The 12,604-nt window shown below is 41.5% G+C and overlaps 1 protein-coding gene across 1 annotated transcript in view; it reads right to left on the bottom strand.

Annotated features, from left to right (window-relative positions):
• The window catches only part of gpc1b (glypican 1b), a 69,495-nt gene that overhangs the window by 29,603 nt on the left and 27,288 nt on the right, over positions 1 to 12,604 (bottom strand). The gene's annotated exons all lie outside the window — the stretch shown is intronic.

The raw sequence follows: 12,604 nt of genomic DNA, 5'->3' as shown, positions 1-12,604 counted from the left end.
ATCTGTCCAGGACACAGATTAATTTGTGCAGGTTTTTTTTTTATAAGAGTATAACTTTTGTTTTAAGGGGATTGGTGTTATGGGCCTGCATGGGTTTGCATGGGCGTGTGTGTGTTTCCTTGGTTCCCTCTTCTCAAAGCTTCACCGCCCTCCAGTCCTGGCTCCTCCCAGTCCACCAGTTCCATCTCCGGTGTGCAGTGTGCTTCTCTTGGAGTGCTCCAATCCCAGATCCTCAATCAGAACTGGAGCCCTCAAATACTCTTCAGGTGTTCAGACGTGGCGACTGTTCTCTCGTAGACAGTTTGCCTCATTTGCTCCTGCGGGACGCGATGCTATGACCGAATTTGTAACCACATTATGTAAGAGTGGTTCAAGTTAGTCACCTGTCAATTACAGGTAGGCATTTGATTGTCTTAGCGTTAGAAGTAGGGATGCTGCTCACCACTTTTTTTTTGGTATAACTGTAATTAGAAGACTTTGTGGGTTTTGTGTTCACTTTACTTGTAATTTATAGACAAATTCAGCAGCCCTCTTTTGATTATATCCCTTTGTTTGAGCAGCATCCTCTGGCCCTTTTGTTAATTTCGAAAACTTTTCCTCTGCAAAGGGATTTAAAATAATATATGGTTTATCAATCATTGTTATTTTTATTCCTTTGACATCTGATTCTTCTTGTTACAGCTCTTTTTAATGAGCTGGGTCGTAACACTCATTTAAGGGTAAAAACAAGGTGACAACAAAACTACTATTTATTGTTGACAAGTTTCTATTTTGTAATACAACCGCCATCTCTGATATTATTTGATATTAGTATGCCACTGGCGGCACTTTGTATTAATATAGAGACAGTGTACAGGTTCCAGCATTTCCATTCTGATTGCATTACTTCCTGCATGGAAGAGGCATCTGACTGAAACTCATTGAGTCTACCTTCTCTCTCAGAGGCCCTGCAGTGACAAGCATGCCGACTGCCTCCCTGTAATTCCCCTCGCACTAATCATTCGTTTCACTTCCTTCTCTTCTATGCTTGAGGGAATGAGCTGAATCTTCCTGTGTGGTCTTCATCAGTCCGTTACATGGATTTACTAAAATTTGCAAACACACACGCACACACAGACTTTCTGCTGCTGTAATTGAATTTTAAAAAATGTACTCTTAAATTAGACTTTATGAATTATTTTTGTGCTTTTTCCACTCAGCAATTACCTCCGATGTACCCCAAGATCTTTGAGCTTGCTCTATTTGTTAAAAGAAAATATAACTCTCAATTTAGTCTTTGGAGCTGTGCACTGTCTTTGTTTCATCACTGCAATATGCCTGCGTCATCGTCATATCAATTGGCTTTGCACAGCATGCACAGAAGCATACAAAAATGCAACAAATACACAGAAGTATAGGAGTAATGATTTAATGTCCCTCAGGATGCCGTTAGTATACACCTCATCCAAGGGTCAGTCTATAGGCAAAGTGCTGCCATCAATAATATCGACCCTGACATCCTTTTGGTTGTAAAATCCAGTGATTTCTGTGTGCACTGGATTAGCAATTACAAGGAGTCACATCACCTTGTTTTACAGTTGGTGAGGAGCGAGTAGATTGGGGGGCGGGGAGGATGACAGCCAATGTGCGCAGGAAAAGAAAGCATTTTCTTTCTTTCAGGAAGAAAGTATCAATCACATTTCTCTTGCTTCATCTCAGCCAATAATTTCCCTCTTCAAACATGAACATGGGAGGTGAGTGAGAAGAGGAGGAGGTGGCCCTGCAGCCTCCCTGAGAATCACTTTCACTCGTCACAGCTGAGTTTCTAACCGGCCATGACCAATGTGCTTTCAAAACAAATTCAACATTGGAGTTCAAAGGGTTGTAAGAGGAAGACTGAAGGAAAATTGCAGGGTGGTGTACAGTGCTACCGAGGATCAGCTTCATGCAATCTTTAAAGATTAAGATTCAAGATTAAAGATCTTTATTTGTCATTATACAGATGGTACAATGAAATTGGAGGGTCAGCTGGTCCAGAGCCGCTGCACCCTGGGTGCACCACCACTACGGGCCAACATGACCTAATATTCCTTAGAAGCATGTTTTTCCTGATGACAAACAGTGTAATCTGCTTGGTACCTGTGGTTTGAAGGGCATCTGTGCAAAGAATACACTCACACACACGCACACACACAATGCAAATTTACCAATACATGCACAGTCATGGACACTAATCTGCCACACCAGCAGAAAAGGTCACCTGAAACAGTGTGTGTGTGTGTGTGTGTGTGTGTGTGTGTGTGTGTGTGTGTGTGTGTGTGTGTGTGTGTGTGTGTGTGTGTGTGTGTGTGTGTTTGATCAAACAACCAGACATGACTCTCCTGCAAACTCACTCTGTCTGACGCACAATTATATGTCCACACACACACACACACACACACACACACACACACATACACACACACACACACACACACACACACACACACACACACACACACACACACACACACACACACACACACACACAAACACTGTCATAGCAGAGGATACTATAGCATTCAGCAGAGGAGGCCAGTTGATTGCGGTGAGGAGCTGTGTTAAGACAGACTCACGCTAATCGGGGTGGTTTAACCACAAGTCACCCCGTGACAGCAGCAGCCATTGTGGTTGCTCCACTCATTTGTTTACTTGTTAACTATCTGAGTTCATTCTTCTGTGTCAGACAGTCCAAAAAGCATTTCACTTTTCATTATATTGGGTATAACTGTGTACAGCACATATTAAATTTGTCAGCATTTCCTAGAGCGAACACCTTAGCCAATGAGATCCTGCAGAAGCTGATAGCGCTGCCAAATGATGATAGTCATTTTAGCTTTCTAGGATAATGTTAGCAAGCATACAACTGTTGAGAGATATTGAATGACAAGATCATATCCTCGAAACAAGTGAAAAAAAAGTGTTTTCTTTAAATACCAGAAGACCAGGCCTCATGCATTTACTCTAGCATTAAGCAAACCCAAATCCAGTCTTTGCCAATCCTTCTCTTTTGTTCCTGTTATCTGAATAAACTTGAAAAACTAGATCATAACAATGATAACAATGAAAAATTACCTATAAATAACATAATTTTGCATGATTGCTCAGTTGGTGTTTAGAAATTAAACAAAATCACACACAAGGTTCCACTCAAAATGATATATTCAAATATATTTAAATTGAAGGAGTGGGTGTTCTACATCAATCAGCCGTGATCAGCAGAGCCAATCATCACAGAGGTAACCTGCCAATTATCAGACCCCTCAAACATTAAACGCAATCATGAGAGGAAAGAAAACACATCAAGCGATGCGGGTTATGGACTCATACAAAGGTGATAATCATTTGTGACTCACTAAACTTGTGAAGCAGACTATTTATTTTCAGCTTTGACTTACTATCGGTGCATCTTTCTGTGTTTGGTATGTAAGGGGGATAGCCATGGAAAGTGGGTGTGCACCACCCAGCCGATAACTGCACAAGGTCAGGGCTATAAAAATATAGTGGCATTGCTGCCTCTGTGTCATTCTTATGCTTTCTGTCTGCCAGGGATGTGTTAAGAGCTGCTCTGTGGAGGGTGGGGTCAAGCTATCCGCACACAGACGCACGCACACACACACACACACACACACACACACACACACACACACACACACACACACACACACACACACACACATTGAGGTACAATGCTTAGCTTTGGTGACATTCACATGAAGTCAAGCAATCATCAACACAATCAATAGGTCCGTTTACTACCACTGCTCTGTTTCTCTTTTGGCAACTGTTGAATTGGGGTTCAGAGGTCAACTTTGAGTACTTTGTTTACAAACAATAAAAAACAAACCCTTTATTGTATGCCTTGACACTTTAATATACTCTTTCTTCGAATGACATTTTATGCATTTCTCTAGCAATGGATGTGGACCCCATACCTCATTGGCTAAATCACCAGCTACCTGGATGGATGGATGGATGGATGGATGGATGGATGGATGGATGGATGGATGGATGGATGGATGGATAGATGGATAGATAGAACATACTGGGCTCTGTCTGTCATGTTTACACAATTTCATCCGGGATTAATAAAGTATCTATCTACTTATCTATCTAATAAATATCAGAGAATTAGACACCTATTCCAGGAAATTTGAGACGAGATTTGAGATCTCTGTCTTAGAGAACAATGCAGAAGTTTGTTTCTCTCCGGCTATTTGGATCTAAAGTAAGATAATAATAATATAAACATATTCGTCATACAACATCTGCTCATTTTCTTTCACTGTGAAGTCTTAACGCTCCACAACTTACATCATTTCAGAAAATGTTCAACAGTGCAGGTGCTCTGCTGAATGACATGCACAAGCTGGGTAATTAAAACTCTGATTATATGTTTGTGGAGGACTTTGGGTGTGCCTGTGTTCATGTGCCATTTATTTGACATCCCTTGTCCTCCGTGTTACCGTGCTGGAAATTTGTAGTTGTAATATTTTATTTTTATTTTTAAAATCTTCAATGCTATGCATATTTCGAAAAAAAAAAAAAAAATAGAACTACAATGACATAGACACAACTGGGAGTTTGACTGCATGGGTATGAACATGGTCTTCTAGACTGTTATACAAATGGGAACCTATGGGGTTTCTTTTGGTCAGCTGTTTTTGTGCCTCCTCCACCACGACCCTTTGGCAGACACTGATCAGCTCTTTACTATGATAGTGGTTAGATTATATAGCAAAGTATAATGTATCTCTGTATAGTATATATATTTTTGCACATCACTGTTGAATGATTAATGATTTCCATCAAACCAAATAAAGATCAGATTTAAGTGTAGGTCACATGTTTGCAAATTAGCAATACCTTAGAGCGCATACCACTGAAAATACCACTACTTTATTACTCAACCCTGGACACTCAGAAAATATAGTCTCCAGGCACCGTATAACAAAATACAGTATATGGTCTATTAATATGTTTGATCATAATGACAAAATGTTAAAGAAATTATTATTCATCATTCACTCATTCATCATTTACCGCCTGTTCTACTTCTGGCAGGTCGCGGAAGAAATGATTGTTTCACAAAATTGCAGAAAGTGTAAAACTGGCCCAAATTTATGTACGCACAAATCTGCTTCAACTCTAATCAGCTCTTACTTTGGCAAATATACACCCTTGCAAAAAAATAAAACCCCTAAAAAATCACAATCCATGACAACTACTCAAATGATCAAAGGAAACGAACAATGGGGGATGTCGTAAAACAGAGTTTTGGTTTTATGTTTTCATTCAATGGTGGTTTCAAACGCACAATAAAGGAATTCAGGATCCCTCACATGCAAACAGCTGCTAAATCTCTGTACGTCTATTCTGAAGCGTATTTGACACAATGACGTGATCGCGACCGCGTTGACATGCTTTCGCACACTCCCTCGCAGTGTCTGTAACTGCAATTCACAGTATGCGGGTGTGCGCGACTGCCTGATGGCATGTGTGAGTGCACATGCTGTGGGATGAGGGGGGAGATTAACAGCCTAATCCAGCCATCAGTGAGAGTGTGTGTTAATGTGTGTGTGCGTGTGTGTTTTTAGAAAGGCTATTTGGGAACAGAGCTTGCATGACTGATCCACCAACTGCACCACACACTGACATTTTCACATACCGACCAGACCAATGTTTAATGTGGACGACATTATGCTCTTTGTCTCACTGCTACCACCCTCCATACCAGTTAGCTCTTTTGTCTGTTTGTCTCCTGGTACAGCTTGCTTTAGAATATGCAGACCAACCTTTGGGTGACTTAGTTTTTAACCTGGACCCTAGATGCTCACCAGTCTGGTAATGTGAGAGTAGAAAGTCACATAAATAGCGTCCTCGAGCCAGACAAGGTGGCGGCCACAGCACATTAATAACACATTACCACTGAGGCCGGCTGATCTCCACACTCCTCTTCGAGCTAGCACTGGTTTTGTTGCAGATCTGGGAGCCAATCATTTACAATATATTCTGATCAATGGAACTACACACCTAAATCCTGCTTTTTGCAGTAAATAAGAGCATTCTAACTTCTTATTCTGAATGAAATCCAGTTTAATAGGCTGGGAGAAGTTGAACAAGCTATTCATTTTGACTGCAGGAGGGAGAAATAATGTGATAATTGGATGAAGCTGGCTGCAGGGAGTAGATTACTTGCTTCGAGTTAAATAGCTTTGACGGTGATTAGCGTTAACAGTGGTCGGCAAGAGAAAAGCGGAGTGGATCAGGGAAATGAAGCATAGCAATGGACAGGGCAGGTTGAGATGACAACCACAGTATAAATGAAGGTTAATGAAAACCTGCATTATTACTTTATAAACCAATGTTGTATGTTTTTGTCTAGGTGTTAGAGAAAATACAGTGCTTACATTTCTAAACGTGAACTGAAAAGTAAGCCCTAACCACATGCCTTTCAAAATAAAACACCTTCCATGTGAGTGAATATAATCATTGGATCATGTCCCTGTTCCTCCAATAGTTTATTTCATGTCCGTGAGCAACAGATGTGAACCAGATGCTGGAACATCAGCAACAGTGATTGTGTCATTATTTACAGCTAAAATGGATTACGGATAGCAATTTCAAACATTACACGCAAAAGCAAGAAGATTTGAGCAGGCGAACGAGAGTGATTGGCTAAAATTGGTGTTCAACTGGAAAAAAAAAAAAGGGTGTGAAAATGCATGTGTTTGACACTTGCACAGGATCGTATTCAATCTACTTGGTCCTGATCCTGTTCCAGGTCTCTGATGTGATTGTGATTTATAACAGATATAGGAGTTTGACAACAGGTTTTATCAATTTGTTGCTTCAGAACTCGCTCATCTGCCTGGGATGAGACGAGCACAGTGTACAATTCATAGACAAGTAAAACACACAAACAAAACCCCAAAAACCTACTCATCTCTATCTGGCTCTCTTTTCTCTCTTTGAAATATACACACACATACGCACGGTGGCGCAGTGGTTAGCGCTGCCGCCTCACAACACGGCGGACCCGGGTTCGAGTCCCGCTCTGTGCGGAGTTTGCATGCTCTCCCCGTGTCTGTGTGGGTTCTCTCCGGGTTCTCCGGCTTCCTCCCACCTCCAAAAGCATGCGCTTCAGGTTGATTGGCCGTTCCAAATTGCCCGTAGGAATGAGTGTGTGTGTGCATGGTTGTCTGTCTTTGTGTGTGGCTCCGCAGTGCACTGGTGTCATGCCCGGAGTGTCCCCCGCCTCACGCCCTATGCCGCCGAGATAGGCTCCGGCTCCCCATGACCCACTGTGGCGGATATAGCGGTGGTGGTATAGAAGGTACAGTCAAACCGCTGATGTTGTGTTATCGCTTCCTGAGCAGCATGCCAGGTGACCACCCATGTGCATCCTCCTAAAGTGACACAGTTGCTCTTTGTCTATAAGCACATTTTTCCCCTTTTTTGTGTTAACGTAGATTGAATCAGACGGATCAGGAATCCAGGAGACTGTAATTTAGTCAGACTCTACTAGAATAACATGTCTAACAATATGCCTTACAAATAGTAAAGACATGCTGTCCTAGCTACACCTTATAACGTGCCATAACATGAGCTTGTCTGTGTTTTGACTCACAGGCTGATTTTCAGTGTGTTTGTGTCAAAGTATCGAAGATGGGGGTTGGAAAAAGTCAGCAAAAAGTTCATCTAAAGAAAGTTGATTTGTTGATCTGGCTCTGAACTACATCTAAGACATGCTGCATCATGGGTCTATCTCAGAATAAAGGGAGGCACTGCAGGCAGTGCAGATCTGACCCTTCTTTGTGTAGAGGAATGTGGGTGGCTAAGTTGATAAAGCAAATGACTTTAACAGCAAACGTCAACAGATGACACATCAGACTCATCCCATCACAAGATCCAGATGTAAGACAATGTCTCCCATGTGACTGAGCAGTCGGTGATGCTCTTGTTTCTGTTTTCTTTAGGTGTTCCCATTTTCCAAAGATTGGACGTCATTCCTCTTCCAGTGTGTTATGTGCTTTTAAGTTAAAGCATTGCACCAACAAAGAAGAGTTGTTGTATCTCTCAAGGTTCAAGTTAACTTTTCCAATCAAGACACAGCTGATGCACAATCTCTGGCATTGACCAACAATATTACTTTCTGGCACAAACTTGTATTTTTAGGCCAAATCTGTTTGGGGTTGCGGAATTGAGATGGAATTTAGAAATTAATTAATTTCTCCACTTTGCATTTTCCCAACATTGGCATCGAAACATCGAATTCTGAACACAAAATGCTTCATTTACTTTATTTAATTCCTTCTTGTCCCACAAATCAAATTTACATTTTTATAAAGGATAAATATGTGAGAAATACATCTTTTGGTGTAGCAACTTTACAGTTGACATGTTATAGTGTGTGCTGAAATCTAGGTTTGTGTGTGAGTGCAATCTCACAGTGTGACTCTTGCTAGCTTCCCTTTGTCGTTGGACTGTCTCCTGATGGAGAAAGAACAAACAAAGCAGGCAGTTCCCCTGCGCTCTACACCGCTCAGCGGTGAAGAGGCAGACAGATAAAAGCTGACCTGCTGTTGTCAGGGCCTGTCAAAGCAACAAAAGCTGGTACACATTCAGCCAGGACTGAGTCAGAGACCCGGACACAGACACTGTTGGGTGATGCAGCTGAGTGAGAGACATGATGGGGTCAAAGAGGAGGGTGAGCACATAAAGGAGATGGAGAGCTGTGCTAACGAAATTCTCGAGAGAAAATTTTAGCTGCAGTGGATTCGTAGCAAGTACCAAATGGTTGACCGGCATCTAGCTGATGTCAGTGGAGTACAAGGAGACAAAACAACAGGATTGAATTCAATGAATATTGGAAGTACGGCTCAAATGATTCTATGATTTGTTTTCATAGAATACAAATTCCAAATAATTGTTGGTAACTTTAAAACAGAGTGTTCCCAGCCAGTGTCTGCTGTGGCTAAAACATTATCTAGTGCAAGTTTAAAACAACAAAACTGTTGATTATATATACTGAAACATAATAGAAAAGCTTTCATTTTTATTTGAAATGCTTTAGTCCATTTAGAATTTCTTGTGGTTGAGCTGCAGAGTTTTGAAGCTGTTAGTTAAAGAAATGGTTCTCACTGAAATGTGATCGAAGTAGACGATGGTCAACAACAACAACAACAACAAAAAATACAGGGACCAGTAACAGCACAGGGAGTATACCTTCATGAAGCTGAATAACTGTTAGTTAGATATGTTAGATAAGTAGCAATTCATCCATTTGTTTTCTGTATTTGTTTATCTTATGTCATGGTACTGGAGGCATCCCAGCTGATTTTGGGCAACAGGCAAAATAAAAAGTGGACAATCGCTTGTTAATCACAGGTCCACACAGAAGGAGACACATTCACATCTAAAGTCGCCATTTCACAAATGCCTGGCCAAAAAAAAATAGTCGTCATCAAAGAAAGTCATATCCTCTCATATTTTGTTGGACTGCATTTAGCTTGATTGCAGCTTGTATGAAAATGATGTTTCATGCTCCCTGAACCAAGTTTTAGCCCAATGAATCCTGACATTGTCATCTTGGAATATGCCTGCACCTTCGGAGAGGAAATAATCCATTGATGGAATAACCTGGTCATTCAATATATTCAGGTAATCAGCTGACCCCATTCTTTGAACACACACTGTTGCTGAATGGGCATCCATGGATTGGCCTCACAGAGTCCAGACCTTAACCTCATTGAGATTCTTTGAAAGAAGGATCTCAATGAGTGCTGGAGATGGCTTTACATAGAGGTCAGATCCCATCATCATAAATGCAAGATCTTGATGAAAAATATGAAAAAATATTGCATCACTGGATGGAAATAACTCTTGTGATATTGCATTAACTCATCAAAATAATATCACTGTTGATGCATGCTGTAATCAAGCTAAATGCAGTCCAACAAAATAGGAGAGGGTGTGACATTCTTTGATGGCGACTTTTTTTTTTGGCCAGGCAGTGTATCACATTTCGTTTTGGATTATAGGAGGAAGTTAGAGAAACTAGAGAGAGGAAGTCAGAGAACCACGCTCAAACATGACTTTTTGGCATAAACTGTTCTTTCTAATCTTTGATTGTGGGACAATACATGAGTCATCGACTCGTCCTGTCAACAGCGTATTTGAAGGGGAGTTGCAGACGCAGCTGTTACGTGCCAAGATCTTTTACCCTCTGAAGCTCACCTCTTTGTTCTCACTCTCCTCTGTCTCTCACTCTGTGTTCTTGGAAGTTTCACCGTAAACATCAGAGAACACTGCTGTGCCAATAGTCAAGATGTGTGTCCAATAAAAAGTGTAAGAAAGATTTACTATTAGAGCAGCAATTACTTTTTCATGAACCCTTGTAATAATAATAATTATAATAATAACAATAGATAAAAATACTGATATGAAGAAAAATATGACCTATAGTTCAGATCGATGCCTCCAGCCATATTGAAAGTGTGTCTATTCTCTCAATATAATTATTTTGACAGTAAAATTGAGAAATTCATTCTTAATGGAGCAGCAATGGCTCACATGATGGGAAGTCTGAATGTATGTCTATTTAATGTGGCTCTTCTCTTACTGCTCTCACTGAAGAAAGACCAACAGAAAGGGTAAAAAAAAGACAAAAGGTCACCAGCCTTTGAGCAAAGAGCATCCCACCCACCCCTACGCTCCCTCCAAATCAGATATAAAGGTTGTCAAATAATTCCTTTAGTCCTCAGTCAAAACAGTTGGATGATCATTAAACATTGGTTGACGATACTGTAGATCACATCAACCCTCTGCCATCAAAACTCTGTCCTATACCTCTCCTCTTCACACTCCCTTCCTTTGCCTTTGGTTGGGAATCTACCTGTGGAATCTGGGATCTCAAAGAACAAATCCACACTTGCCCAGATCATCGAATGCCAGCCTGTTTATTTTAGAGCAGGAGCTAAACAATCAACTTTTCACTGTATTATTTAATGTCCTTAATTTGATGAAAACCTCTGTGATGTCATATTTATGGGCCCGTGTGTTATGACAACAAAATACAGAGGATTCGTATTGGATAAAATTTGACTCAATACTGCCACCACATTGTTTGGAATGCTTATAGCCGTCTTCGAAAACGCACTGCTGCGTTTACGTGTGGACGGAGATTTTTTTGAAAACGCTGTCGTGTGGCCGCAAATCGTTTTCGATGCGTTTTTAAAAAGTTGTGTTTTTTAACAAAACCGTCATCGTGTGGACGGGGCCTTGGACCCAGGAACAGGTTTGGAAGCCAGTGCTCAAACAGGCGTGAAAATCAGCAATGGAACAGGCTCGGGGACTGGCACTGGAACAGGCTTGGAAGTCGCCATGGTAGGATTCCACCGCCGCAACCAGTTGAACGTCCAATCTGGATCTTGCATTACGCAAGATCTGAACAACCAACGCCTGAAGAAAACAGGGCCTGCTGGGTCCAGTTTTGGCCAGATTGTACTGTCAAGGACCTGATTAGGACCCAAACGAATAACAGTGGTGGAGAAGTTTTTGTTCATTGTTTTATCAGGCAAATTAAAAAATCAAGGAAACACAACAAAACTCAAGAATACCAATAAACTAGACACAAGGATGTGAGTACAATACAATCTGGTACAGAACCAAAAGAAAACCAGGATTAAAGAGCCTCAGGCTAATCAACCCTATCAAGTCCAGGTGTTCAGAGGAACCACAGGTGTGGCTCCAACCACGAGCTCGGCCTCACCCACTGCCACACCCCAGCATAGCAGAGCAACAGAGCACCAACACCGAACTGTGACCAGAGTATCATCTACTTTTTTCGTCCGTCCTTTGTGGTTTGGAATGAAACATCAGAACTCGTCGGTTGTGCAGCAGGGGGTTGCTGCACAATCACTGCCCCGGAGCATTTTAAAGAAATTACAAAATCCAGCTGAGGTCTGACTGATCAACAAAGCCCCAACAGCAGCACTTTAATCAGTGAATCAAAAGACGGCGCTCTGTATTCCACCGTGTGTGTTCCAGTTAACTGACAATCAGATGCATTATGATGAAGGCCTAAGTGTCATTAGGAGTGAGTCATATTAAAACCCTGATCTGAATAAGGGCCTGACATGGGAGACATAAAGCTGTACAAGGAAAGCCCTGTTTTGGCTAAGTTGTGTGTGCATGGTGAGCATGCCAAGCTGTCTATTTTGAAGTCAGGTCAGGACAGGCTAACACCTCAGGCATCTCTTCGTGACGGTTAGTCAGAAAAGCGTCTTGACAACGGATAGACAGCTGAGCTGAGAGAATGAGAGACAAACAAACAGAACATGGAAGTCACAAAGCTAAATGGGCAGTGAGGCGGAGGAGAAGATGTTTACCAGACAGACTTGCAGGTAGCAAGAAGACAAATAAAACATCAACCAAAAAGTGCAACGGCGACATCAAAAGAATAAAGCTAAGGAGCTCCCAAAAACCCTTGGGTCTTGGGTCTTTATTTTTCTCTTTGCCTTGTACGGACTTCTCCTCTTCTCAGACAGAAAGAGCAATCAGAGCTGCATTCGCAGTAGTTCGC

The sequence above is a fragment of the Antennarius striatus genome, chromosome 18 (assembly GCF_040054535.1).
Source record: "Antennarius striatus isolate MH-2024 chromosome 18, ASM4005453v1, whole genome shotgun sequence".
Lineage (NCBI taxonomy): Eukaryota > Metazoa > Chordata > Actinopteri > Lophiiformes > Antennariidae > Antennarius > Antennarius striatus.
This window is presented reverse-complemented; position numbering and strand designations above follow the sequence as displayed.